The sequence below is a fragment of the Notamacropus eugenii genome, chromosome 2 (assembly GCF_028372415.1).
Source record: "Notamacropus eugenii isolate mMacEug1 chromosome 2, mMacEug1.pri_v2, whole genome shotgun sequence".
NCBI classification, from domain to species: Eukaryota; Metazoa; Chordata; class Mammalia; order Diprotodontia; family Macropodidae; genus Notamacropus; species Notamacropus eugenii.
This window is the reverse complement of record NC_092873.1, coordinates 218,113,794-218,120,494: the sequence shown is the minus strand read 5'-3', so window position 1 is coordinate 218,120,494 and position 6,701 is coordinate 218,113,794.

Genomic DNA, 6,701 nt, shown 5'->3' with positions numbered 1-6,701 from the left:
TGATGTTCTTGCCACTAGGAAACAAGAAATATAGGTAAAGGGGTATAGAAAGCTATCTGGCCCTACAGGACAAAAGAGAAGACGGAGACAAGGGCAGAGAGGGATGATAGAAGAGAGAGCAGATTGGTCATAGGGGCAATTAGAATGCTTGGTGTTTGGGGGGGAGGGGATAAAAGGGGAGAAAATTTGTAACCCAAAATTTTGTGAAAATGAATGTTAAAAGTTAAATAAATTTAATTAAATAAATAAATAAATAAAAAAGAAAATAGAGAATCTAAATTAGATAGCTAGTATATGACAGATCAGGGCCAAAGCCTCAGAGTTCCCACCCTCCATACTACTAAACCAATCTTATACCTTCATGTGAATTAGTTTTCCTAAATCCTTCCTTACAAGAGAATTTGATAGAAGGAGGATCTTGAGAACAGTGGTAACTGTTTTATATGGAAAGAGATAGCTTTGAGTGGAGAAAGAAAGGAAATAGTGGATGCTAGGGGCCTCTACTTCCCAATTTGTCCTTGCACTGGCATTGATTCAAAGTTATTTTGAAGTATGTCTCCAGAGAAACTCTCCAGATGTTGTGAGTATTTAGATAATATGTTTTACTGAATGGAAAAAATGGTTGATTTTTCAGAGTGCTATATATCAGGACTGATCTGGGGGACAATTAAGGGAGTATAGGAGAAAAATCAGCAATTTTGAATGCCAGTTCTCATTTGCTAACTTTTATAAGTGTTTTTACAAGTTTTCTCTCTCCTGCCACATCATAAACTCCTTTTAAAAATAGGTAATGCCTCTAATCACTTCCCCCCACACTTTTCTATATTCTGTGCCATAATTTTTGAATGTGCCTCAAAGCTTTGTCCTTGTTTCCCTACATGCCCTCTTAATTATTTCTTCCTTAGTAATCTTATACACCGCCAAAATTTCAACATTTGCCTCTCAGAACTAATGAGATTTAGTATCTCTGGCTTTGACCTCTTTTCTCAGTTCAGGCATCCATTTATAAAAAAGACATCCAACCAAGTTCAACATATCTAAAACAACCAAGCACTTCTTGACTTACAGTTTTCTTTTAATGACATTATCATTTTTATTGACATTATCATATAACAAGTCCTTAACCCTGATTCAAAATTTGATAACATCATTGCTTCACCCAGTTGGCAAATTCTGTTGGTTCTGCCTTCACCATGTATGTTTAATCTAATCCTTCCTTTGCATTCCCCTTGCCTTTACCTTGTTCAGGCCCTTGGCTAGTTTTTGCCTGGGGTATTGCAATGTCAAAGAAAAAAATGAATGATGTTCGAGGCACAAATCTGTAACAAAATCAATTTGTATTAATTCAACATTATATTAAATCATTTCTCTCTTCATAACCCCATTTGGAGTTTTCTTGGTGAAGATACTACAGTAGCTTGCCATTTCCTTCTCTGGTTCATTTTAAAGATGAGGAAACTGAGACAAATGGGGTTAAGTGACTTGCCCAGAGATACATAGCCAGGAAGTGTCTGAGGGTGGATTTGAATTTAAGAAGATGAGTTGCCCTGACTTCAGGCACTGTACTTTATCCACTGTACCCCCTAGCTGCCATCTGTACTAAGCAACCAGGATTGTTTCATTTAAATCTAAAAGGTGCTTCCAGAAATCACAGTCACAAATCCTTTCCAATTCCCCATATTCTTCTTATTTTCTAATAGTCATCATTTTTGCCTTTTTAGATACAACACTTCACTAAAAAGCCTGGTTCATAATGTTTCAATTCAAGCATTAGTGGAAGTGGAAGAAAGACTGGATTTGGAATCTGAGGTTCTGAGTTTCAATCCTTACTGTATCGCTTGCTACCTGTGTGACCTTGTACAATTCTCCAAGAAGCCACATCTTTTTGTGGCAATCTCTTTATCTGCACAATCAGAGGCTTGACCCAGATGACCTGTAAGGTCCTTATGAATTCTAAATCTATGGTCTTGTGAATTCTCTCCTTTCACAGATGTTATAAGTTAAGTCCAAGTAGATGAAATGGTTCCCTGCTGCACCCTCCTTCAGTCATAGCCCATGGTGAACTTGAAGTTGGAACTCTCATACCTTCATCTGGAATCTATTGTTATTTCTATTACAGCATCCATTAGGAGGAAGCAAAATGATTTTTAAATGATAAAGTGATAATTCCTTGAAATTATGAAGGAAAACTGTCCCAATACTTTAGATCCAGAGGGTAAAATAGAAATTAAAAGAATCTACTGATCACCTCCTGAAAAAGAGCCTGAAATGAAAACTCGCAGGAAAAGTATAGCCATAATGTAACTCCTAAAAACTTTATCACCTAAATAATATATATTTGAATATTTTCTATAGTATTTTCTTCAAAGGTTTTTAAGAGTCACTTCGTTAAATGGAAAGGAGCTCCATAGACTATTATTGGAAGGCAAAGGGAAAAGTTAAAAATTCAGAATGAAAGTATCATATAGTGTTCTTATAGAGTTAAAAATGAACATTTGGATATTGTAACATTTCATATATCAATTTATTGGAGTCCCTTAAATGAAATTTTAAATTGAAATTAAAAAACAATTGATTCAGAGTGTGAAAGAACAATTATTATTATGTTTAAATACATAATTCAGTGTTCCTAGATATTTACAATTGAGAAGATTACAAAAAAAAGACTGAAGGGACTAGATTTAGGGAAATTTCTGGGCTAAGTGTTCCCATAAGATAAGCCAATGATGTCAGTGACATCTTAACAGGCAGTACTGGGAGCTGTTAGGCCCCAGGGAAACAAATAGAACAGTTAGGATTCAGCTGATAATTCTGTCAAGCAGTTTGCAATTTTAGTTTCCATAATTTATGTGGTTCCTTGCTTAACTGTCTTTTAAAAAATCAGAACCAAGTTGAAATATAAGGTGGCTCCAAACTTTTTAAAAAATGGGAACTTTTCATATACCTCTCACCAGTCATTCAATCAACAAGCTGTATTTATGAATCATTAAACACTTACTGTGTCTCCAGAACTGTACTAAGTGCTTGGTATACAAAGAAAGGCAAAAAAAAGTCTCTGCTCTAAAGAAATCCATAGGATAATGGAGCAGACACCATTTGGAGAAACAAATATGTGCAAATATGATATATACAGAATAAATTGGGGATTGTCTCAGAGTGAAGGCACTAAGATTAAGAAATGGGAAAAGCTTCTTATGGAAGTTGGGACTTTAGTAGTACAGAGGTGCCAGCAGCAGCAGCAGTGACTGTAGGAATAGGGGATATATGTCTATACACATGTATGTATATGTGTATGTATCCTATAAATAAATGAAGAAATATACTCTAGGATAACTCTAAGTTCTGAGCTACTTGGCATCTGAAGACAGCAGCCTCCAGTTTTCGTCTTGTAGGTTATATCAACAAGTAACGTTGCAGAGGACCTCTCCACCATTAGATCCAGCTGTGTAATCTTGGACAAGAGATACTTCACTCTTTTGTGTTTTGATTTCTGCATCATATAAAACAACAATAAAAAAGCATGCTTCGTTTTGCCTTAGGAGAATAAAATTAGATATTGGTGATAAGGTACTTTATAGACATCAAATGTTATGTAAATACAAAGCATTATTATTCAATTCAATAAACATTTATTAAGGGTTTGCTATATGCCAGGCACATGGGCAGCTGGGTGATTCAGGGCATAAAATACTGGGCCTGGAGTCAAAAAGATTAATCTTTCTGAATTCAAATCTGACCCTCAGACAATTAGTAACTGTGTGATACCAGGAAAGTCACTTAACCTGTTTGCCTCAATTTCCTCACGTATAAAATGAAGTGGAGAAGGAAATGGCACACCACTGCAGTATCTTTGCAAAAAAAAATTCCGAATGAGGTCAGCAAGAGTCAGATACCACTGAAAAATAACTGAACAACAACAAATATTCCAGGTACTATGCTAAGCATTAGAGAGAAAAATAAGAAAAAGAAAACGATTTCCTTGCTCTCCAGGAACTTAAGGGGCTTAAGTCTGGCTCATAATGGAGACATCAGGAGTTTGATTAATACAGGAAGGAGGAAGTGGGAGTGGGCATAGAAATGGGTCAATGTTGGGAGGTAAGCAAAGATGAGCTTGTGTTCAAATTAAGATTCTCAATTGGCTCTGACCAGGAGGATGAGATGTGGCATTTTCCATCATTTTACTCTTTCCATCAAATTCCTCTTGTGGTCCTACCATGATCATTTTAGGGTCAGCCTTTATACCTTCAAAGGAACTCCAGTATACTACTTTAGAGACTTCTGATCTAGTCCAACTTTCTCAGTTTTCCCAATGAGGATTCTGGGACCTTGAGAAATTAAGTGACCATCCCAAGCCCCACAAGAAATGAGTGGAAGAAAAGATAAAATTTGATCAGGTCCTCTGACACTGCTTTTCTTCATTGTACAATGCTTTTGTTGACAAAGTTGACAAAATATCTTCAGATTTATCAAATTTTGACTATGTTCAATTTGTTGTTGTTTTTGATGTTGTGCAGTCTTTTTCAGCCATGTCTGACTCTTTGTAATCCCATTTGGAGTTTTCCTTACAAAGATATTGGAGTGACTTGTCATTTCCTTCTCCAGCTCATTTTATAGATGAAGAAAATGAGGCAAACAGGGTTAAGTGACTTGCCCAGGGTCATACAACTAGCCAGTCTCTGAGGCTGAATTTGAACTCAGGGAAATGAGCTTCCTAACTCCAGGCCTGGCAGACTTAGCTTCAGTTAATCGTATTACTTCTATGAGCTCCAGTTTCTTCATAAAAACTATAAACTGAGGATAATATTCATAATTAAATACAACTATCTACCTCATAAAATTATCATAAGAATTAAGTGAGATAAAATATGTGAAATTATTTGCAAGTGTTAAATAAGGGTCAACTATTACTATAGTCATCCACTCTGGTTGATGAAAAACCCAAAGCCCAGAGAAATCTCCTAAAAAACCAAGGTCACACAATTAGTAGCAGTTAGGAATAGCTAAAATCTGGGTATCAAGGCTTCTGGCACGGTCCTTTTGTCATCACATCACTCTACCCCTCCCCTTCGTGCTCTTCTTGTGAGGCTGTGGGACAAGGCTGGCATAACTATTTTATAAATGGAGAAATTGAGGCAAAGAACATTTGAAGGCATAACTATCACTAAATATCAATTAATCTATTCAGATCCCATGTGAATTGTTGCACACAATACACAACCTCAGAATGACATTAGACATGATGTGGACAGAAACAGTGCCCTAAGAGTTAAAATAGTATTGACTGACATTGTGAAGCCATTGGTACCCTAAAGTCTCCCCTTACCACAGAACTTCCCTTACCCTGAGGGGACCATAACACTTCTTGTCTGCCCCCCTCGTCTTGGGGAATAGGATTTCCTTATCTCCCTTATCTTGTGTCATTCATAGTCCTCACCCCATGTCTTTATCTTGCAAGACTTACCCTAGATCTCCAACCCCACACAAGGAAACCCTAAAACCATCCTACGTAAGTCTGGTCCTTTTCCTTTATCACTACTTTTGCTTAGCTCCTTGCTAAATCTCAGGCTCACTGCTTTTGCATCAATAAAGCTCCCAGTGGCTACAGAGTAGGTCTAAGTGAATTCATTCACATTTTGAACCAGCTCTCCCATTCTCTCTTCAACAGACATAAATATATAAAAATGAGCCTAAGGTTTGGTGGTTGTTCTTATGAAAACAACAGATTTGGCTAGGAAACTTGTCCCAAGAAAAACTTACATAAGATACAACAAAGTAAATAAAACAAGGAGTGTGTACAAAATAACTGAAATAATGTAAGTGAAAACATTAAAAGGTAACTAAATTCTGATCAATACCAATTTTGGTCCTGGGGAACAGAAAATGAAATGTACTTTTTGCCCACCCAGTAGAGTGGGTGATTGTCCATTCAGTAGAGAGGGTATTGATCATGAAGGCAATTCTGTTTTGTAGTTCTATTTAGCTGTTTTTTATAAAACTTGTTATAACTAAGATTCAGTGCAGTGGAGAAGGGGATGGGGTAATATTTTGGAATGCCCTATATTGAGAAAAGACTGTTATAAAAAATAAAAACCATCAATAATTTTTTTAAAAGATATAATAAAAATGACAAGGTTAAATTGGATGGTCTTCAAGGCATCTTTTAGCTTCACAGCTTCTTTAATATTTAGCAAATGGACCATAATAGAGGTTTATTCTTTATTTCTTAATTCCAACTTTCAAAATTATTTCCTTCTTTTACTTCTGCTTTATCTTGTTTACTCTGTAGTCCAAATGAGGATTGTAAACTGAAATTGTTCTTAATTCTGAGGACTAAGATTCTCATCATAGTCAAATGTTATGAAAAACAATGACAAGCTTAATTATTAAGGAGGTTTAAATATTCTCTACTTTTTATTTATTAATTTTTGGTTAGACTGTGTTCTCTATTATATTTTGCTGGTCATCTTTCCTGTATTCTTCTTGCTTAGAATATGTTGATTATCTCTCTATTTTGAACAGAACTGATTTTTCTGTTTGAGAAATTTATAGTTTTAGAAATTCATTAATATGTCTTGGAATATTCAATTGCTTTTTCCACTATTTTCCATAATTATGCATCCATTTAGAGCCTCTTTTCTCCTGAAGTATTTGTTATTTTGAAAATATATATATATTTCAGCAATTGGGGGAAAGCAGAGACT